This window comes from Mus caroli, unplaced genomic scaffold (genome assembly GCF_978045245.1).
Source record: "Mus caroli unplaced genomic scaffold, Mus_caroli_1 scaffold_4, whole genome shotgun sequence".
NCBI lineage: Eukaryota > Metazoa > Chordata > Mammalia > Rodentia > Muridae > Mus > Mus caroli.
Window position 1 is genome coordinate 32,053,854 of NW_028227259.1, and position 24,303 is coordinate 32,078,156.

The 24,303-nt window shown below is 41.7% G+C and overlaps 1 pseudogene; it reads left to right on the forward strand.

Annotated features, from left to right (window-relative positions):
* The first annotated feature begins 6,081 nt into the window (after nt 1-6,081).
* LOC110294598 (actin-related protein 2/3 complex subunit 1A pseudogene) lies at nt 6,082-7,667 on the forward strand (annotated as a pseudogene).
* Nucleotides 7,668-24,303: the final 16,636 nt, after the last annotated feature.

A 24,303-nucleotide genomic window follows, 5' to 3' on the forward strand; every position in this document is an offset into this window, starting at 1 on the left:
TGGATTTAACAGGCAATTGTAAGCGACCTAACATGAGTACTAGAACCAAACTCTGAAAGAGTGGCAAAGATTCTTGATTGCTGTCCCTATTTTCTTATTTGTTTATTTAATTTTTGTATTTTTAAAAGTAGAGTCTCATGGAGTTCACGGTAACCTCAATTCAATAGGTAGCCAAGGATGGCCTTCAATTCCTGATCCTCCTAGCTCTACCTCCCAAGAGCTGGAATTTTAAGCATGTACTATTGTGCCCAGCTTATTCTAATCTGGGGAATTGTTTCAGCTGCTATCTTGAAGGATGGTGCCAACCAGAAGGTTTCAGGTCTCCAGCTTCATGTAGGCCCCTTCAGGTATAGTAGGCTGCTGTTCTGGGAACTCACAATAGGCTATGACATGCAGGTTGGACTGTGTGACATTGTGACCAGCACTAGGTCATGCTAGCTTCATCAGAACAGCATGAAAGAATCTTGTGAGGCTGCTTCTGTGATCGCCAACTTGTTAGAGGCTGGATCTGAGCAAACTGCCTGGAGTGCCTGCCAGAGTAAGGGGAGACCTACCCCAGCAGCAGGTATGCTACACTAAAGGGTGAAGAGTGGCTCATGCCACCAACCCATTGAGTAGAGAGGGTGACAACCAGGCTGGCATCTGCTTTGAGAATCTTTTCTCTGGGTGTCAGGATCCTGCTGAAGCCCATCTCAGGACTAAGCTGCAGATTGAACCTGTCTTGATTCCATCTCATCTACAGGCTGAGTGTTTTATGGCTCTTCATGAAAGGCATGATTTATGTTTCAAGACTGCTGGAAAGGTTCAAGCTTTTAAAAATAATTTCTGAAAATGAATTTCTTTTTAGGGTCAGTGACATTATCTTAAAGCTAAGGAGGACTTGGGTCCCACTGATGACTGTTGTAGGTGTCTTTGTCTTCCTTCCAGATCAACTCGTCCTTCACATCTTTAAACCGTGCACGCCTCTTTTGATTTTATGCATTGGTAGGCCATTCCCCAGATTTTCTCAGAGCTTCTCATCTATGGCAGGTTGGCAATAGACATTTGTTGATACAATTACAGTGACCTGCATATATCTCACCAATATGGACACAGTGGTTCGTTCATACTTGTAATCACAGCTCCTCAGGAGACGAGTCTGGAATACATAGTGAGATACAATTTAAAAAGAAAGTGTTACCAGCTGTAGTGTGTAGCCACTCCATTTTAGGCTCCAGGTGAACTGTGCTACTAGCCCTGCCCAGGTTTCCTCGGATCTCTGGATGAAAGACATACACATGCACTAGCTTATTTTTTAACCTGCCTTATTGCCTCAATTGTTGGGTGCTTCTAATCTCCTGCATCTAGCGTGCCCTTCTCAATTCTTAGCTAAGCACCCTAAATCTGCACTCAATTTTAGTTCTTCAGCTACCTTCTCCTTGTTCAGCAACCCAAAACTGCCCTCCACTTAGTTGTGTTTCTTTTCTTTTCTTTCTTTTTTTTTTTTTTTTTTGTTTTTTGATTTTTGTTTTTTGTTTTGTTTTGTTTTTGGAGACAGGGTTTCTCTGTGTAGCCCTAGCTGTCCTGGAACTCACTTTGTAGAGCAGGCTGGCCTCGAACTCAGAAATCCGCCTGCCTCTGCCTCCCAAGTGCTGGGATTAAAGGCATGCGCCACCACTGCCTGGCTTAGTTGTGTTTCTAATCTCCCACTGGGGAAGTGGACTATGGCAGCTCCACCTGAAATCTCATCAACTTTTCTCCCTCCAAAGCATGATGAAAATCTTCCTTTCTTTTCCCCTTTGGTGACCTGGAAGTCCCACCTCTTTCCTTCCACCCAGCAACTGGCCCCTGGCATCTTTATTGATCAATCAAGAACCAATTGGGGAACAGGACCTTAGCATTAGACCTACCCTCTACACCTCACCTTTTCTGTCCAGTAAAATAAAATAAAATAAAATAAAATAAAATAAAATAAAACCTCTTGTCCCAGATATAAATTGAATAAAACAATAACAATCATGTAAATTACAAAGTATGATATACAATTAACATCCAGTCCATCATATTTGTCAATTAGATAAAGGGCTCTATCATCATTTTTAATTTAAAGAATTATGATTATGTTTAGATTTTAGTTTGTAACACCATCTGAAAACTGTCTTTTACTCTATAACCTCTCTCTCAATGTTAAACAATTTGAGTTTATGAGACTGTAACTAGTCTTTAATCCCGTCAGAAATCCGAGAACAAATTAAATATTACCTGAGTATATAAGAAGCCCCAAACACGGCTTTGAAAACTTAAACAATAATAGAAACAGCTGGCTACTGGACAACCCCTAATTTCTCATAAGTTAGAGTATCTTTCTTTATCCTTTCATCCCATAATCATCTGGCAGATCTTTTGTGAAGTAGGAAATATGAAGGACCAGCTTATCCTGTCTTGGCAGAGCTAGTAGTTGACCATCCCACCTCTGATTGGCTCTTTTGGACAGTATATTGTCTGTAGATGATATAAGCAATTTTTGTCTAGTGACTACTACCTTGTCACAATAAACAGCCTTGCCTGAAGGTAAAGATGTTCAATTTGTCTTTGAAGGAGAATGAGGAAACTATCTGGAGCAGACATGTCTCATTGTCAAATTACTTTTAATAGTGAAATAACATTAAATGACACATTCTGTGGGTTTCTGATGTTTTTGAAGACTATCTATATCCATGTAAAGTATCTTGAACTGTTAAACCTTAGCTATCCTTGGCCGTTTCTATTTGAGTAAATTGAAAGTACTTTATTATAATTAAATCAGAATCTAACATAACCTTGAGTTTGCTATCTGGCCCTTAACTTGTATTGTGTAACCATCTTAAACAGTTTGTAAAACAGCTGTTAGAAGGACTGGGACTAAGTCTCGTATTTTTAAACGAGTTTCATGGGCATAGTGTCTATCTAAGAGTAACAATATTAACCTCAAATTTTGTATCAATATAGGAAATTCACACCAATGAAAACCTTAAATCTGTATCAATATAAACTCTGTACCAATGTAAGAAATTATAACTTTAATTTGTATCAATTATAAAGATTTCTATCAATTAAGATTATGGCTCTATGTTTTATTTAAGGATAAAATTTAGTAATCCATCTCATCTATTTGCTTCCTGTTCAAAATTATGACCATTTCTAAATTATATTTTTAAATTACAACCTATCTATAATTTGTAAAATAACCATTACCAGACACCCAAACCCAGGAAATTGGGCTGACAATACTCTCTGTAGCTATGGGTGATGAGAAGTTTTCTAAAGGGGTGGGAAGGGTAGGGAAATTAGAAAAACTGGTTAGACTTAAGAAAGCTATCTTTAGCCGGGCGGTGGTGGCGCACGCCTTTAATCCCAGCACTTGGGAGGCAGAGGCAGGCGGATTTCTGAGTTCGAGGCCAGCCTGGTCTACAAAGTGAGTTCCAGGACAGCCAGGGCTATACAGAGAAACCCTGTCTTGAAAAACCAAAAAAAAAAAAAAAAAAAAAAGAAAGCTATCTTTAGTATCTGTTATGAAGTCTTTGTATATTTGGAAGGTTTGGAGCTTGACTGAAGTTTTGACCAGGTCTGTCTGAAAGTTTGGATGAGGTGAGATGACCTGGAATCAGCAGTTATCCTAAAGCCGTTATGGAAGTAAGTCTCTGGACAACATCAGGAAGTAGTGGGCTGGAACAGCAGGTCGGTTTAGCATCCCAGCAGATGAATCTTGTCAGAGCTGTATATTCTGAAATATATGAATCTCACAACCAAAATTTTAGTACCATTAAGATATTTGTATAGATTGTGCAGGGTGCACAGATCAGTTAAGCATGAAATTTTGCTCCATGTTTGAGCAGGTGAAAGATAGCTGTCTTTTTATGAGTTAATTTTATCAATAACCAATTGTGATAAGTCTTCATTCATGCCATGTGAAGGATGGCACAATAAATCTTTACCTGTACTATTTGATTTTTTTTTGAATGTTGATAGTTGTTCAGGTGTTCTTCACCTGTCATACCTGATCCATATTACACTGGAAGGGGTCCAGAGCTTATTCTTATTTTCTGTCAACACAAATGTAGAGCCTTTTCCCAAAAATAACTGTCTTTGGTCCGGTAACTGGAATTTATTGAGTGTATAGCTTGATTGCTCTCCCAGAGGAATTTTAATACTCATAACCACACTTATTTTGTTTTGTTTTGTTTTTTTTTGTTTTGTTTTTTTTTTTGTTTTTGTTTTTTTTTTTGAGACAGGGTTTCTCTGTATAGCCCTGGCTGTCCTGGAACTCACTTTGTAGACCAGGCTGGCCTCGAACTCAGAAATCCGCCTGCCTCTGCCTCCCAAGTGCTGGGATTAAAGGCGTGCGCCACCACGCCTGGCACTTATTTTGATAAAACAATTTAAAGCAAATAAAGCTATCTAAACAAATATCAACTGATGAGACAGTGCTTCTGCTGCCTCCTGTCCTGACCTTCATGAGATCAAGGCCTAAATTATTTATTTAATATCTCTGTCTACTTACTGTATGAGCCTATTTCCAGGCTTCCCCTTTATATAATTCTCAAGGCCTAAATTTTTTTACTGTCTGAGCTAGGCTAGGTGACCTACCCCTGCCTTTGATCTAATTTTTAAAAAATATTTATTTATTATTATTATATCTAAGTACACTGTAGCTGTCTTCAGATGCACCAGAAGAGGGTATCAGATCTCATTATGGATGGTTGTGAGCCACCATGTGGTTGCTGGGATTTGAACTCTGGACCTTCAGAAGAGCAGTTGGTGCTCTTAACCACTGAGCCACCTCTCCAGGCCCCTAATTTTTTAAGATCAAATGTCTCAAAAATTTTATTTCTTTGTAATTAACTTTAATTAAATTTCCTTCTATCCTTAAAAACAAATCAAATTTTAAAAATCTACCAGTAGCCTTCCATCTTTATAAGATCCTCACACAAGAGGCAGGGCAGGATTTCTGGGCAGCTCTCAGAAACCCCAGGACTATAGTCTCATATCTCTTTGGACAATAATCTTTAAAAGTCAAGGATTGGTCATTGAAGGCTCATTATACAGAGTCGGGGGGGGGGGAAGCTCTGGGGAATTCCTATCAACGTGGACATTACTGTGTATCTTTGAAGTAAAATAAGTGAAGCAAATAAGGGAGCAGAGGGTGCTACTGTCCAGGACCTCGGGGCAGTGCCTCCAAGGATAGCCAGTTTGGGGGATGGAAGTTTGCACTACCCTGATCATTAGGAAGAATTCTCTCTCTCTCCCTTTTTTTTTTTCTTTTTCCTTTTTTTCAAAACAGTTTCTCTGTGTATACCTGGCTGTCTTGGAACTTGCTCTATAGACCAGACTAGCCTTGAACTCTGAGACCCACCTGCTTCTGCCTCCTGAGTTCTGGGATTAAAGGCATGCACCACCATACCCAGGTTATTTTTAAGGGAGGGAGGGAGGGAGAGAGAGAGAGAGAGAGAGAGAGAGAGAGAGAGAGAGAGCCAGCCCTTTGGAATGCTATAATCATAGGCATGCACTACTATGTCTGTCAGCACTTCTTTTTTAAGCCTGAGTAATAGTATAACATTCTTTGACTTTACCAACTCATGTTTTGAAACTTTCTCTTGATTGAGGGTGGGGGTGGGACAAAATCAAGATTCTTCACAAACCACAGATCAAATTTTGTCATGAGCTGCAGTCTTGCTGTATGCATCCCTCTGAAAGTGGCATGGGGCTCATGATCATAGCTGTGGCCCTAGTGGCCAACCTCTTGGTACATTCTCTGTCATGCCAATCCTAGGTCCGTTGTTCCTCTCAGTGACTGGGGGTGAAGGACATCCTACCTTTCTGTTTCCATCATCTGTGCCATTTCCTAGCCCCGAAGCTTCTATCCTTAGCTTAGAAGCATTGAGGATGCTCAGGAAGCAGCTTGGTATTTCAAAGCTGGTATGTGGAGCCAGCCAAGAACTAATAAGCAGGGACCCTAACTTGTCTAGTATGAATTAGACAATACACTAAGGGATGTACCTCTCAGTAGCACTGCTTGTCAGTAAACAAATAAGGACTTGATTAGAATCATGAACCAGGAGGCCTCCCTCCTCCGTCCGCGGCCGCTGAAGCCAGTTCGCGTCGACTGACCAGAGTCCGCGAATCGTCCGCTCCGGACCTCCAGACCTCCCCAACCTCAGCTTTCTGACCTGTGAAAACACTTAAGAATCATGTCTCTGCATCAGTTTCTGCTGGAGCCAATCACCTGCCATGCCTGGAACAGGGATCGTACCCAGATCGCCCTGAGCCCCAATAACCATGAAGTGCACATCTATAAGAAGAATGGGAGTCAGTGGACGAAAGCGCATGAGCTGAAGGAGCATAACGGACATATCACAGGTATTGACTGGGCTCCTAAGAGCGACCGTATTGTCACTTGTGGGGCAGACCGCAACGCCTATGTCTGGAGTCAGAAAGATGGCATCTGGAAGCCCACCCTGGTGATCCTGAGGATTAACCGTGCAGCCACTTTTGTGAAGTGGTCCCCACTTGAGAACAAGTTTGCTGTGGGGAGGGGAGCCCGGCTCATCTCTGTCTGTTACTTTGAGTCTGAGAATGACGGGTGGGTGAGCAAGCACATTAAGAAGCCAATTCGCTCCACGGTCCTCAGCTTGGACTGGCATCCCAACAATGTGTTGCTGGCTGCAGGCTCCTGTGACTTCAAATGCAGAGTGTTCTCTGCCTATATCAAAGAGGTGGATGAGAAGCCAGCCAGCACGCTCTGGGGCAGCAAAATGCCTTTTGGTCAGCTGATGTCTGAGTTTGGTGGCAGTGGCACCGGCGGCTGGGTGCATGGGGTCAGTTTCTCTGCCAGTGGGAGCCGCCTGGCCTGGGTCAGCCACGACAGCACAGTGTCTATTGCTGATGCCTCAAAAAGCGTGCAGGTTTCGACTCTGAGAACAGAGTTCCTGCCGCTGCTCAGTGTGTCATTTGTCTCAGAGAACAGCGTGGTGGCTGCCGGCCATGACTGCTGCCCGATGCTTTTTAACTACGATGACCGTGGCTGTTTGACCTTCGTGTCCAAACTGGATGTCCCAAAACAGAGCATCCAGCGCAACATGTCTGCTATGGAACGCTTCCGTAACATGGACAAGAGGGCCACTACTGAGGACCGCAACACAGCCTTGGAAACACTGCACCAGAACAGCATCACTCAAGTGTCTATTTATGAAGTGGACAAGCAAGATTGTCGCAAATTTTGCACTACTGGCATTGATGGAGCCATGACAATTTGGGATTTCAAGACCCTAGAGTCTTCCATCCAGGGTCTCCGGATAATGTGAAGCCGAGCGAGCCTCTGGCATCCAGCATGAGGAACAGGACTGAGCGCCTCTGCTGTTCACGTGCTGGTGAGGATCGCTGGCCCAGGGAAACACTGTCACACTGAAGCAACTAGCGTGTGTTCCTGTGGATGTCGTGGGTGACGTGTGGCATTTAGAGACAGCAGTGGTTCGTTTTGATTTTTCTTTCATTTTGTTTTGTTTTGATTTTGCTATCTCATTCCATTTTTGACCAAAGCTTCTCTTTAAGTAGTTTATTATGGAAGATTGTCACACTAACTTAAAGGGGAAGGGAAGTATGTACATTGTGTGCTAAAAAAAAATTAAAGAAAAATCCCAAGTGTGCAAAAAAAAAAAAAAAAAAAAAGAATCATGAACCAGAATCTCTTCTTATCTCCATGGTAAGAGTCAATGGGGTCTCACCATGATTAGTCTACTAGGCAGATGGTACTGCCCTGTTAGCAGCCAAATGGAGCCTGAAACTTACCGCAATGACTTCTCATACCTGTCACCACTACAACATGCACTCAAGGACAAAGGACCTGGTCTCTACAAAAATAGGTCATTCAAAAGATCTGTTGTACCATATGTTGCTAGAGTTAGTAATGATATGTCAAAATTGCTCAACAATAGGGCTAGGGAAAACAGCCAGCAGTTAAGAGTAAATATTACTCTTTCAGAGGACCTGAATTTGATTCCCAGCCTTAATCTGAGGGAATTTACAATCCCCTGTAACTAGTTGATTCAATGCCCTCTAAGGACACTGCCATAAGTAAGTAAGTAAGTAAATAAATAAATAAATAAACAAATACAAAGAATCTTGCTGAGCATAATGGTACACTGCCTTTAATCCCAGCACTCGGGATGCAAAGGTAAGCAGGTATATATAAGTCTAAGGCCAGTCTGGTTTACAAAGTGAATTCCAGGAAAGGTAGGGCTACATAGTGAGACTCTGCCTCAAAAACAAAAATGAAATCTTTCCTAAAATAAAGATAATCTTAAGAAATTCCATAATGTATTTTCCTGACAAACATAAATGCAAAAATCCTCCATAAAATATTTGAGAGTAAAATTTAAAAACACATTAATATCATACACGATGATCAAGTTGTTTTCATCCTAGGAATGCAGGTATGATTCAACATGAATCAATTCAAGTAATACAACAGATATGTGATAGAAATCACATGATCATCTCACAGATGCAGAAAGGGGCTTTGACCAAGTTCCACATCCCTTCATGGTAAAATCCTTGAAGGTTTCCATAGCCTGCTGTACACAGCTCCTGCCAGGAGAGAGCTGGTCTCCCAGGAGTGCTCTCACTCCCAGGCCAAGATTTCCACTTTCTCTCCAATAACTGACTAAAGTGGGACAGGCCAGGAGCACACAGGGCACAGGAACAGTGGAGCAGCTAAGACAGGATCCTTCCGGTCATCATCTGCACCTGGAGCTAAGGTTGTTCCCCAACCTCTGGACATAGGTTCTGCCAGGAGAGAGCTGGTCTCCCAGGAGTGCAGACACAGGCTTACAGGCCCATAGGAGGGACAAGCTCCAGCCAGAAACAGCAAGACAAACTAACACCAGAGATAACCAGGTGGTAAAAGGCAGTACAAGAGCCTTACCAACAGAAACCAAGGCTACTTGGCATTATCAGAACCCAGTTCTCCCACCACAGCAAGTCCTGGATACCCTAACACACTGAAAAAGCATACTTTGGATTTAAAAACACATCTCATGATTCTGATAGAGGATTTTAAGATGAACATAAATAACTCCCTTAAAGAAAGACAGGAGAACACAGGAAAACAGCAAGTAACTGAAAGAGGAAACACAAAAATCCCTTAAAGAACTATAGGAAAACACAACCAACCAGGTGAAGGAGTTGAACAAAACCTTCCAGGATCTAAAAATGGAAGTAGAAACAATAAAGAAATCACAAAGGGAGACCACTCTGGAGATAGAAAACCTAGGAAAGAGATCAGGAGGCATAGATGCAAGCATCACCAACAGAATACAAGAAATAGAAGAGAGAATCTCAGGTGCAGAAGATACCATAGAAAACATTGACATAACAGTTAAAGAAAATGAAAACGCAAAAGGTCCTAACCCAAAACATCCAGAAAACCCAGGACACACTGAGAAGACTAAACTTAAGGATAATAGGTATAGAAGAGAGTGAAGATTCCCAACTTAAAGGGCCAGTAAATATCTTCAACAAAATTTAGAAGAAAACTTGCCTAACCTAAAGAAAGAAATGCCCATGAACATACACGAAGCCTACAAAATACCAAATAGATTTGACCAGAAAAGAAATTCCTCCTGTCACATAATAATCAAAACACCAAATGCACAAAAGGAAAGAATGTTAAAAGCAGTAAGGGAAGAAGGTCAAGTAACATATAAAGGCAGACCTATCAGAATTACAACAGGCTTCTCGGCAGAGACTATAAAAGCCAGAAGATCCTGGGCAGATGTCATACAGACCATAAGAGAACACAAATGTCAGTCCACGCTACTATACCCAGCAAAAATCTCAATCATCATAGATGGAGAAAACAAGATATTCCATGACAAAACTATATTTAACAATATCTTTCCACAAATCCAGGCCTTCAAAGGATAATTAATGGAAAACTCCAACATAAGGAGGGAAACTACACCCTAGAAAGAGCAAGAAATTATCATCTTTTGACAAACCAAAAAGAAGATAGCCACATAAACATAATTCCACCTCTAACAACAAAAACAGCAGGAAGCAACAATCAATGTCCCTTAATATCTCTTAATATCAATGGACTCAAATCCCCAATAAAAAGACATACACTAACAGACTGGATACATAAACAGGACCCAACATTTTGCTGCATACAAGAAACCTCAGTGACAAAGACAGACTCTACCTTAGAGTAAAAGGCTGGAAAACAATTTTCCAAGCAAATGGTCCCAAGAAACAAGCTGGAGTAGCCATTCCAATATAGAATAAAATCGACTTTCAACCTGAAGTTATCAAAAGAGATAAAGAAGGATACTTCAGACTCATAAAAGGAAAAATCTACCAAGAAGAACTCTTAATTCAGAACATCTATGCTCCTAATGCAAGGGCACCCACATTCATAAAAGAAACTTTACTTTTCTTAAGCTCAAAACACATGTTGCTCCTCACATAATAATACTGGGAGATTTCAACATACCACTCTCATCAAAGGACAGATCATGGAAATACAAACTAAACAGAGACACAGTGAAACTAACAGAAGTTAGGAACCAAATGGATTTAGCAGATATCTATACAACATTTTATCCTAAAACAAAATAATATACCTTCTTCTCAGCACTTCATGGTACCTTCTCCAAAACTGACCATATAATCGGCCAAAACAGGCCTCAACAGATACAAAAATATTGAAATTATCCCATGCATCCTATCAGATCACCACAGACTAAGGCTCATCTTCAATAACAACATAAATAATAGAAAACCAACATTCAGGTGGAAACTGAACAACACTCTACTCATGATACCTTGGTCAAGGAAGAAATAAAGAAAGAAATTAAAGACTTTTTAGAGTTTAATGAAAATGAAGCCACAACATACCCAAACTTATGGGACACAATGAAAGCAGTCCTAAGAGGAAAGCTGATAGCTCTGAGTGCCTCCAAAAAGAAACTAGAGAGAGCATACACTAGCAGCTTGACAGCACACCTGAAAGCTCTATAACAAAAGGAAGGAAATACACCCAAGAGGAGTAGACATCAGGAAATAATCAAACTCAGGGCTGAAATCAACCAAGTGGAAACAAAAAGAACTATTCAAAGAATCAACCAAACCAGGAGCTGGTTCTTTGAGAAAATTAACAAGATATATAAACCCTTAGCCAGACTAACTAGAGGGCACAGGGACAGTATCCTAATTAACAAAATCAGAAATGAAAAGGGAGACATAACAACAGAACCTGCGGAAATCCAAAACATCATCAGATCCTACTACAAAAGGCTATACTCAACAAAACTGGAAAACCTGGATGATATGGATAAATTTCTAGACAGATACCAGGTACCCAAATTAAATAAGGATCAGATTAATGATCTAAACAGTCCTATACTCCCTAAAGAAATAGAAGTAGTCATTAATAGTCTTCAGCCAAAAAAAGCCCAGGACCAGATGGGTTTAGTGCAGAGTTCTATCAGACCTTCAAAGAAGACCTAATTCCAATTCTCCTCAAACTATTCCACAAAATAGAAACAGAAGGTACTCTACCCAACTCATTCTATGAAGCCACAATTTCTCTGATACCTAAACCACACAAAGATCCAACAAAGAAAGAGAACTTCAGACCAATTTCCCTTATGAATGTCCATGCAAAAATACTCAATAAAATTCTCACTAACCGAATTTAAGAACACATCAAAACGATCATCTATCATGATCAAGTAGGCATCATTCCAGGGATGCAGGGATGGTTTAATATACAGAAATCCATCAACGTAATCCACTATATAAACAAACTCAAAGACAAAGCCCACATGATCATCTCATTAGATGTGGAGAAAGCATTTGACAAAATCCAACACCCATTCATGATCAAAGTCTTGGAAAGACCAGAAATTCAAGGCCCATACCTAAACATGAGAAAAGCAATCTACAGCAAACCAGTAGCCAACATCAAAATAAATGGTGAGAAGCTGGAAGCAATCCCACTAAAATCAGGGACTAGACAAGGCTGCCCACTTTCTCCCTACCTATTCAACATAGTACTTGAAGTATTAGCCAGAGCAATTCGACAACAAAAGGAGATCAAGGGGATACAAATTGGAAAGGAAGAAGTCAAAATATCATTATTTGCAGATGATATGATAGTATATATAAGTGACCCTAAAAATTCCACCAGAGAATTCCTAAACCTGATAAACAGCTTCAATGCAGTAGTTGGATATAAAATTAACTCAAACAAATCAGTGGCCTTTCTCTACACAAAGGATAAACAGGCTGAGAAAGAAATTAGGGAAACAACACCCTTCACAATAGTCACAAATAATATAAAATAGCTTGGTGTGACTCTAACGAAGAAAGTGAAAGATCTGTATGATAAGAACTTCAAGTCTCTGAAGAAAGAAATCGAAGACCTCAGAAGATGGAAAGATCTTCTATGCTCATGGATTGGCAGGATTAATATAGTAAAAAATGGCTGTCTTGCCAAGAGCAATCTACAGATTCAATGCAATCCCCATCAAAATTCCAACTCAATTCTTCACAGAGTTAGAAAGGGCAATTTGCAAATTCTTCTGGAATAACAAAAAACCTAGGATAGCAAAAAATATTTTCAACAATAAAAGAACCTCTGGTGGAATCACCATGCCTAACCTAAAGTACTACAGAGCAATTGTAATTAAAACTGCATGGTACTGGTACAACGACAGACAGGTAGACCAATGGAATAGAATTGAAGACCCAGAAATGAACCCACACACCTATGGCCACTTGATTTGACAAGGGAGCTAAAACCATCTAGTGGAAAAAAGACAGCATTTTCAACAAATGGTGCTGGCACAACTGGTGGTTATCATGTAGAAAAATGCCAATTGACCCATTTTTTTTTTTAGATATTTTCTTCATTTACATTTCAAATGCTATCCCCAAAGCCCCCTATAACCTCTCCCCCCCCCCAGCCTCCTCCCCATACTGTACTGGGGCATATGATCTTCACAAGACCATGGGCCTCTCCTCCCATTGATGGCTGACTAGGCCATCCTCTGCTACATATGCAACTACAGACACAGCTCTCAGGGGTACTGGTTAGTTCATATTGTTGTTCCTTCTGTAGGGTTGCAGAACTCCACATAAAACCAGAGACCCTGAAACTTATAGAGGAGAAAGTGGGGAAAAACCTCGAAGATATGGGCACAGGGGAAAAATTCCTGAACAGAGCAGCAATGGCTTATCCTGTAAGATCGAGAATTGACAAATGGGACCTCATAAAATTGCAAAGCTTCTATAAGGCAAAAGATACTGTAAATAAGACAAAAAGGCCACCAACAGACTGGTAAAGGATCTTTACCAATTCTTAATCAGATAAGGGACTAATATCCAATAAGTATAAAGAACTCAAGAAGGTGGATTCCAGAAAATCAAATAACCCTATTAAAAAATGGAGCTCTTTTTTTTCCATATATTTTTTTAATTAGGTATTTTCCTCATTTACATTTCCAATGCTATCCCAAAAGTCCCCCATACCCTCCCCACTCCCCTACCCACCCACTCCCACTTTTTGGCCCTGGCGTTACCCTGTACTGGGGCATACAAAGTTTGCAAGTCTAATGGGCCTCTCTTTCCAGTAGTGGCCGACTAGGCCATCTTTTGATACACATGCAGCTAGAGTCAAGAGCTCCGGGGTACTGGTTAGTCAAAATAAACTATTCACCAAGAAAGTTGGTGTCACGTAAAAGCAACTGTTTCTCCTTTCTATAGTACTTCTAATTCACCCAAAGATGGCCTTTTCTTTTCTTTTTTAAATTGTATTTTTATGTATCTTCATTTCTTTTTTCTTTATTTACATTTTCAAATGTTATCCCTTTTCACAGTTTCCCCTCCAGAAAACTGGGCTTGAGAAAGAAATAGGAGGTCTATGATTTCAGTGACACACTGATGTAAATAATAATGATTATTAATAATAATAAAATTATAATGGTAATAATGATACAAAAAAATGGAGCTCAGAGCTAAACAAAGAATTCTCGCCTGAGGAATACCGAATGGCTGAGAAGCACATGAAAAAATGTTCAACATCCTTAATCATCAGGGAAATGCAAATCAAAACAACCCTGAGATTCCACCTCACACCAGTCAGAATGGCTAAGATCAAAAATTCAGGTGACAACAGATGCTGGCAAGGATGTGGAGAAAGAGGAACACTCCTCCACTTTTGGTGGGATTGCAAGCTGGTACAATCCCTCTGGAAATCAGTCTGGCGGTTCCTCAGAAAATTGGACATAGTACTACCAGAAGATCCAGCAATACCTTTCCTGGGCATATACCCAGAAGATGTTCCAACTTGTAATTAGGACACATGCTCCACTATGTTCATAGCAGCATTATTTATAATAGCCAGAAGCTGGAAAGAACCCAGATGTCCCTCAACAAAGGAATGGATACAGAAAATGTGGTACATTTACACAATGGAGTACTACTCAGTAATTAAAAACAATGAATTCATGAAATCCTTAGGCAAATGGATGGATATCATCCTGAGTGAGGTAACCCAATCACAAAAGAACACACATAATATGCACTCACTGATAAGCAGATATTAACCCAGAAACTTAGACTACCGAAGATACAATTTGCAAAATACGTGAAACCCAAGAAGAAAGAAGACCAAAGTGTGGATACTTCGTGCCTTTTTAGAAAGGGGAACAAAATACCCATGGAAGGAGTTACAAAGTTCGGAGCTGAGATGGAAGAAATGACCATCCAGAGACTGTCACACCCAGGGATCCATCCCATATACAACCACCAAACTCAGACACTATTGCATATGCCAGCAAGATTTTGCTGACAGGACCCTGATATAGCTATCTCTTGTGAGGCTATGCCAGTGCCTGGCAAATACAGAAGTGGATGCTCACAGTCATCTATTGGATGGAACACAGGGCCCCTAATGAAGGAGCTAGAGAAAGTACCCAAGGAGCTATAGGGGTCTGCAACCCTATAGGAGGGTCAACAATATGAACTAACCAGTACCCCACCCACCCACCCTAGAAATGTGTCTGTAGTTGCATATGTAGCAGAGGATGGCCTAGTCGGCCATCAATGGGAGGAGAGGCCCTTGGTCTTGCGAAGATCATGAGCCCCAGTACAGGGGAATGCCAGGGCCAGGAAACAGGAGTGGGTGGGTTGGGGAGCAGGGCAGGGGGAGGGTATATGGGACTTTCGGGATAGCATTTGAAATGTAAATGAAGAAAATATCTGATAATAAAAAAGAAACTCTTAGCTCCAGTGCACACAGATTACAAAATTATCACACAGAATCAGCAGCCTTTTAGATGTCAATAATGCACTTGTCAAGAAAGAAATGAGGTGGGGTATCCCACTTACAATGTCTTTAAAAAGAAATAAAATACCTGAGAATTTACCTTATCAGAGAGATAGAAGACTTCTGTGATGAAAACTTCAAGATACTGAAAAAGGAAATTAATTGATGGAGATGCTAGAAGGTAGAAAACCCTCTGTACTGGCTAGTTTTGTGTCAATTTGACACAGCTGGAGTTATCACAGAGAAAGGAGCTTCAGTTGAGGAAATGCCTCCACGAGATCCAGCTGTAAGGCATTTTCTCAATTAGTGATCAAGTGGGGAGGTCCAATTGTGGGTTGTGCCATCTCTGGGCTGGTAGTCTTGGTTCTATTAAGAGAGCAGGCTGAGTGAGCCAGGGGAAGCAAGCCAGTAAAGAACATCCCTCCATGGCCTCTGCATCAGCTCCTGCTTCCTGACTTGCTTGAGTTCCAGTCCTGACTTCCTTGGTGATGAACAGCAGTATGGAAGTTTAAGCTAAATAAACCCTTTCCTCCCCAACTTGTTTCTTGGTCATGATGTTTGTCCAGGAATAGAAACCCTGACTAAGACAAATTGGTACCAGCGTAGTGGGGTATTCCTGTGACAACCTGACCATGTTTTGGGGAGGACTGTGGAAGGACTTTGGAACTTTGGGCCATGTCTTAGTCAGGGATTTTTCTTATTCATCTCTGTGAGTTCAGAGCCAGCCTGATGTATCTAGTGAGTTTAAGAAAGCCAAGGCTTAATACTAGGGAGACCCTGTCTCAGAAAAACAGAAACAAAATAGCCATTTGAAAACACATACACTGGAAAAAGACAGACTCTACAACAAATGTTGCTGAGAAAAGTGGACTTGCTATTAGTTTAGAAAAATTACACTAGCCAGGCAGTGGTGGTGCAGGCCTTTAATCCCAGCACTTGAGAGGCAAAGGCAGATGGATTTCTGAGTTTGAGGCCAGCCTGGTCTACAGATTGAGTTCCAAGACAGCCTGGGCTACACAGAGAAACCCTGTCTCGAAAAAAACAAAAAACAAAAAAAAAAAAAAAAAAAAGAAAGAAAGAAAAGAAAAATTAAACTAGATCCAAATCTCCCACTGTGCACAAAAATCAATTCCAAATAAATTAACAATCTTAATGTAATATCTGAAACTTTAAATTTTCTAGAGGAAAACAGAGACTTCAAGATATAGATTCAGGCAAAGATTCTCTGAAAAGCACTAGAGTAGCAGAGGAAACAGTCCCAGGAATAGAGAAGTGAGATTCCATAAAACCAAAAACAAAGGAGGCAACACCATACTGAAAAGATATTCTACAGAATGGGAGAAAAATAGTTACAAACTCCATATCAGAGAGGGTATTAATATACTGAATATATAAAGAACTGTAAAATTTAAACATAAGAAAAAATCATCCAGCTAATAAATGAATTGAATGATTCTCAAAAGAAGAACTACAAGGGCTGGTGAGATGGCTCAGTGGTTAAGAGCACCGACTGCTCTTCTGAAGGTCCTGAGTTCAATATCCCAGCAACCACATGGTGGCTCACAACCATTCGTAACAAGATCTGATGCCCACTTCTGGAGTGTCTGAAGACAGCTACAGTGTAGTCACATAAAATAAAATAAATAAATCTAAAAAAAAAAAAAAAAAAAAAAAAAGATTGTCTGCAGCCCAATTTAAAAAAAAAAAAAAAAAAAGAAGAGCTACAAATAGCTAATCAATATTTTTTTAAGCTGGGTACATACCTTTAATCCCAGCACTCAAGATGCAGGCAGGCAGATCTCTATGAGTTTGAGGCCTGCCTGGACTACAAAGAGAGTTCTGGACATCCAGGGCTGTTACACAGAGAAACCCTGTCTTAAAAAAAGGCATATTATATTGTATATTATTATAAGAAAAAAGGTTTAATATTCTTATCCTAAAAAGGCTTAATATTTGTAAACTTGTAAAATAAGTTTACAAGTTAAAACTGCTTTGAGACTATATCCCCACCCCAACCCTTTAGGTGTTATATAAAATAAACAGGGTCGATGGGGCTGGAGAGACAGCTCAGTAGTTGAGAGCTCTAACTGTTCTTGCAGAAGACCCCAGTTCAGTTTCCAATACTCACATTATGGTTTACAACCATACTCTACTCCAGTTCCGGGAATATGTCACCCTTTTCTGGCCTCTACAGGCATCAGAAATGCATATGGTCCACATATATACATACAAAATACTCATACACATATTATAAAGATAAATCTTAAAAAGAAAGAAAAACAGGGCTAGTGAGGTGGTTCAGCAGAGATAAATACCTGCCTTTGAGCCTAACAATATGGGTTGATTCCTAAGATCCCTATGGTGGAGAGAGAACCAACTCCTGCAAGTTGTCCTTTAACACATGTGTACATGTGTGCACATACATGCCATGTAAACACACAAAATAAAATTTAAAAGAAAACAAAACAAACGATGAGATGGGGTCCATACTCATTTAGTAGAGGGCTTGCCCGGCATGAGTAAAGTGATGAGGTTGATCAAAAGCACCTGATAAACTTGGTTTGGTGGTAATACCTGGAATCCCAGCACTGGAAGGTAGAGCAGGAAGATCAGAAGTTCAAGACCAGCTTGGATTACCTGAGACCCTATCTCAAAAAAATAAAATAATATCAAATGCTAGTGAGGATGTGAGCGAAGAGAGACCATTATACAACGCTTCTGGGAATATAAGCTGGTAAACTCAGTAGGGAAGCCAGTGTCAAGGTTCTTCAGAAAAACTAAAAGCAGGGGCTGGAGAAATTGCTCAACAGTTAAGAGCTCTTGCTGCTCTTATTGACTATCCAGGCTCAGCTCCCAGCACGAGCTGATGATGATGGCTCACGACTGTTTGGGGTGGATCTGACACCTTCTTCTGGCTTCTATGGGCACCAAGCATACACATAGTGCACATACATACATGTAAACACTCACACATACACATAAAATAAAATAAATCTTCAACACACACACACTCCTAAAAGCAGAATTGTCATATGAGCCAGCTGTTCATGCTTTGGGGTACTGGATATTCTTCCAGAGGACTCAGATTCAGTTTCCAGCAACTACATCATGGCTCATAATCATCTGTAACTCCAATTACTGGGAGCCCAACACCTTCTTCTGGCTTCCGTGAGCACCAGGCACACACATGGTGAACAGGCATACATGCAAGCAAAACACTCATACACATAAAATAAAATAAATCTAAAATCTATTAAGATTACATTTCTGAACCGGGCGTGGTGGCTCACGCCTTTAATCACAGCACTCAGGAGGCAGAGGCAGGTAGATTTCTGAGTTCGAGGCTAGCCTGGTCTACAAAGTGAGTTCCAGGACAGCCTGAGCTATACAGAGAAACCCTGTGTCAAAAAAAAAATTACATTTCTGTCTCTGTCTCTGTGTCTCTGTCTCTGTCTCTGTCTCTCTCTCTCTCTCCCTCTGTGTGTGTGTGTGTGCATGCCATTTGTGTACAATTGCCTAAGGGGATAGAAGAAGTTGTTTGATCCCTTGGAGCTAGAATTGCAGGTGGTTGTGAGCCACCCAAAATGCTCTGGAAGAGCAGCAAGTTCTCTTCGTATTCCATCCGTCTCTCCAGCCCCCAGGGCTCATGTTCTTGTGAGGCTGTCACAATCTATAAGTTCAAGAGGAAACAGCCAGACGTAGAAACTACTGTCGTTCAGTTTTGGGAGGTCAATGAATTAAGGTCTAGTCCCTAGGGCCCCACTTTTGGAAGTTGGGGCGGACCTGGTGGAAGGAAGTGAGGTCATTTGAGTATTCTTTCAATTAGACAATGGAAACTCTGCTCTCTGACTTCAGATGTGGACACTCACTCAGATACATGTTCCCATCGTTCCCACACACTGCCCTCATTGTAGGCAGTCAATGGACTACCTGAGTTTGGATTTTGAGTCTTTAACCTGAGAGCTAACTAAACCTTTTCTCTTTAAGTTAATTGTTCCAGGTATTTTGTTGTAGCAATGCAAAGCTGACACAAAGGAGCCTATGTTGCTTTGCAGGGAGCTATTCTTCTTGTTCTTTTTTGTTTGTTTGTTTATTGGGTGGTATCTTTGTTGGGTTTTACTGCTGTGAACAGACACCATGACCAAAGCAACTCTTCCCCCCTCTACCCCCCCCCACCCCCACCCCCCCCAGACAGGGTTTCTCTGTATAGCTCCGGCTGTCGTGGAACTCACTTTGTAGACCAGAAATTCGCCTGCCTCTGCCTCCCAAGTGCTGGGATTAAAGGTGTGTGCCACCAGGCCCGGCTCAAAGCAACTCTTAAAAGGACAACATTTAATTGGGCCTAGCTTATACATTCAGAGTTCCAGTCTGTTATCATCTGTGGGGCAATGGGCTATGCACAGACAGCCTGGTCTCTGGTGGAGCTGAGGTCTTGAATCCTGGTGGTACCCGGTGGGTGGTGATTTCCACCTACATGGGACAGAAGGCGTTTGAAAATGTCTCCTGGACCCCTGGCTCCTGACGAAGTTACCGCCCCCACAGTCCCCACAAGGGAGGCATGTGGCTAGCAGTCACATAGACAATGTCCCAAGCTTCTGGCATTCTGGCTAGACTCCTCCCCAGTTACCTAACAACAGCAAGATAGCAGCCCACTATAAGAGGGGCTGCTTGGCCCCTCCTAGCTCTTTTAAGCTTTTACCTCTCTCTTTAAGCTTTCTTACTCTCTAGCCTTTTCTCTCTCTCTTCCCCCTTCTTTCCTCATGGCCATTGCCAGTCTCTCTCTCTTTTTCTACCTTCTCTCTTTCCCCCTGCCTTTCCAAAATAAAGCTCTAAAACCATAGACTGTCTCTGTTCATCAAGGCCCACCGTGCTTGGATGATGGGATAGGCTTTCTCCTAAAGAGCAGTGCCTAATCTCCGGAAAGGCCTTCCTACACCGCAGCCATGGACCAGATTAAAGACTCTCACCTGCGTGGGAACCACCCAGTGCCCCCCTCTCCATCTGCCCTCTTCCCTTATCTCCATGGCCAAGTGCCACCCCAGGGTCCCTATTCTGTTCTCAGCTCCTCTACCCTATCCAGCGTGGGATGCTGGAGGCTGAGAACCTGGTACCTGGGGCTGCTGCTGCTTGTCAACCACCTGCTGTGTGGGATCAGTGGCCTAACACAGCCAGTTACCCACCCCGGAGCGAGTGTAAAGTGTCTGGTAGTCTTCCAGCATCTGCCCACCCAGAGCACCAGAACACTGGCAGGGCACGGGCACTCTCCTACTCCCCTTTCCCACACACCCACGGCCCTGCAATCATCAAGGCAGGAACATGGCAGCCTCCAGAAAGGCATGGTGCAGGAGGAGTTGAGAGTTCTACATCTTGTTCCGAAGGCAAACAGGAGAAGACAGACTTCCAGGCAGCTAGGACGAGGATATTAAAGCCCACAACCACATTGACACACCTACTCCAACAAGGCTATACCTCCTAATAGTGCCACTCCCTGGGCCAAGCATATACAAACCATCACAAGGGGGTTGTGTGTGTTCATGTATGTGTGGCATGCGCATGTGTGGTTGTACATGTGAAGGCAGAGCTCAAGTTTGAATTTATTTCTTCAACTACTCTCCAACTTACTTTTTGAGTCAGAGTCTCTCATTAGCCTCTCAGAAAAGAACCAATGTCAGCTCTACAGCCAGGACACTGCGTATGCTCGCTAGTTTTTGTCAACTTGACACAAATAGAGTCACCTGAGAAGAAAAAATCTTGATTGATGAGTTACCTCCATCAGACTGGTAGTGGGCATATAAGAAAGTAAGCTGAGTAAGGGATGAGGAACAAGCTAATAAGCAGCATCCCCCCATGGTCTCTGCTTTAGTTTCTGCCTTCAGATTCCTGCATAGCTTCCCTTGATAATGTACTCTAACCTTTAAGCCAAATGCCTCCCCATGTTGCTTTTTTTGTAGAATATAAGTAAAGCAGCATAGCTTGTGTGCTAAGAGCCTAACTCAGGTCCTCAGAGGGCATCTTACCAACTAGACCATCTTCCCCACTCACCTCCTGTCTTTTTTGGAGGGGGTGGGGTGAGAAGAAGGAATGGAGGTCACTTTGAGTCAGGATCTCCTGAAGCAAGAGCTAACCTTCAACTCACTATGTAGTCAAAGATAATTTTGAACTTCTTGATCCTCTTATCTCCACCTGACAAGTACTGGGATTAATGATGTGTCTCCATCACCCTGGGCATTTTAAATTTTTGTTATTTTCATTATTTCTTGGTTATAGTTATTCATTAAAACGTTGTTATGGATGGAGAAGCAACTAGATCAACCTTTGTTTGCAAATGTATAGCAGATTACAAGGTTTTGTTTTCCTGGCTATATGACTGATGAAACAGAAAATAAATTTTGCCTAAATATTTTAGTGTTGCTGTTTTTTTTAAACTGGTAAGTATGTGTTCCAAAGAATCGAGAGGCAAATTTCCAGCAGATGCTTTCCCACTGATGCCTGCAGCAGCACTGCTCCTGATCACTGAAAACGGGCAGGAGGTAACTCAAGTGTGTATCAGCAGATGAATGGACAGGCAGTGTGGCATGTCCATACATAGAGAAATGATTCAGTGTAAGGCAGGAAAAGATCTCTGAAACATGCAACCACACAGGCAAATCTTGGAGACATGATGAGGGAAATAAGGCAGTTAATTATTAAATATTAGCTATTAAATAAAGCAGACATACCGGTCAAATTCTGCATAATTACACATTCATAGGATACCCATACTGGTTAAGTTCAAAGACTGAAAGTTTCTGTCACTGGTGGAAGGGAGATTATGGAGTTAGTATTTGGCAGGTAGAATTGTAGTTTGGGAAGAGGAAACTGTCCTAGGGATGGATGTATGATAGGGATGGGTGCAAGGCAATGTGGCTTTGCACAATGCTACTGAGCCACACATTTTTAAATGGCTAAAATGCAGCCAGTTGTTGCCCCAAATGCCTGGGAGGCTGGCACAAGATCACTTGAGCCCAGGAGTTTGAGGCCAGCCTCAAAGCAAGAGTGTATTGGGACATCGTTGGAACAGCACTCCACACATCTGGACCTCAGTTTCATTTTCTTGTTGGACTTACAGTTTTTCCAGGGTATATTCAGCCCCCTGGGCTGTTCAAGGACAACTTCATGAGGAACTGGCACCTTAGACTCTTTGGGTCTCCCAAGAAAGATTGCACCTGGGTGCAATGGCTCATCAGTTAAGAGCAACGACTGCTCTTCCAGAGGTCCTAAGTTCAATTCCCAGCAACCACATGGTGACTCACAACCATTTGTAATGAGATCTGATGCCCTCTTCTGGTGTGTCTGAAGACAGCAACAGTATACTCATATACATAAAATAAATAAATATTTTAAAAAAGAAAGATTGCATCTATCCATTTGAAAATTAAGGGAAGTCTTAAGTGGAAGGCAAAAGCTATAATCAAGGCACTGAGCCAGGAGAGGTTGTCCATTGGCAGATGGTGCCTCTTTGCTGTATGAACATCAACCTTACTTTAGCCAAATCAGCATAGCATGGCACACCAATATTGCTAATTTGAATTGTAACAATTTATTTTCAATTTACAAATTATTTTACTTTCATGATTGCAAGGTGCATTTAAGCACCAGGAGTTTATAAGGCACTTTATATTTATGTAAAAGTGTCCTTACAATAGCAAATCAATAGGGACCATAGAGAATTTTAATTCTCCCTTTTAATGTGATCTGGTGGACAATGAGGCTGTCTCCAGGTCCGCCTGTCTGTGCTTCACTGTCCAAGTAGGGAGTTAAGGAGGAATCAACCCATTCTCTGATGCAAGGGTCCCTTAGTTTTTTTTATGATTAGTTAAGCCCCAGCCAAAGTATGTGGGTTTTCCCAGAATATTGAGATGGTTTACACTGGGCTCAGAATACCATGGGAAGAGGACAGATCCAGGAGGATTCGGGCACTGTTCTGGACCTTCTAGCAGAGCTGATTCACTTTCTCCATTCCTGGGATGTCTAGGTGAGACCTGGAATCACAGCTTCTGTTTTACAAATGTGAGGAGCAGGTGAAAACAGGAGGAAACAGAGAGTGTGGCCTTTCTGGCCATCTCTGCTACCAGAGTTCCTAAGTCCCTTTGAGGATTAGGTCTTTCTGCTGTGAGGACCAACCTCACAAATTAATGGCATAAGAAACAAGAACTTGGTCTGGTTGGTCACTGATCAGCTTCAGCTAGGGCCTCTCAAGCCCAGCACTGTGCTCATCAGAAAGCACATCCATGCCCCTCTGTGGGTGATCCTGTGGGTGCCTAGGATTTCTCCAGCATAACTGAGCTCCTAGGACGGTCCTTCCTAGTGCTTTGACTATTCAATATAGTTCATGTCATGGTGATCTTAGAACCATAAAAGTATTTTGTTGCTATTCTATAAGTGTAATTTTGCTACTGTTAGGAGTCATAACGTAAATATCTGATATGCGATCCCCAAAGAGGGAGAATCACTGTCTTAGGAGGGGAATGGAAGCCCCGTTGCTCACTACCACCTGACCTGATTTGGGTTAGAAGTGATCCCCCTTGATTTTCCCTTGAGTGCCACCCACAGAGACATGTTCAAGTGTCTTTCTGGAGAATCTAAACCACTTTTCAGTGGAGATGAAGGTCTGCAAGGAAGTGTCAGCCTGAACACTTTCCCATGGCTACTTTAAGGAAGAAATGGTGTCTTGTGTAGGCTCACAAAATCCTTATTAGGGAGGGAAAGAAAACTACTGTTTGTACTGAGAAAGGATTTGCTCTCTGTCCCTCCCTACTGTCTCTCTCAGACAAAATCTCATGTAGCCCAGGCTATCCTCAAACTCATTCTATAGCATAAGATGACCTTGAACTTCTGGTCCTTCTGCACACATCTCCTGGGAGCTGGGATTACAGGCATGCATCCCTACAATCTGTATGGTTCTGGGGTTAGAGTCC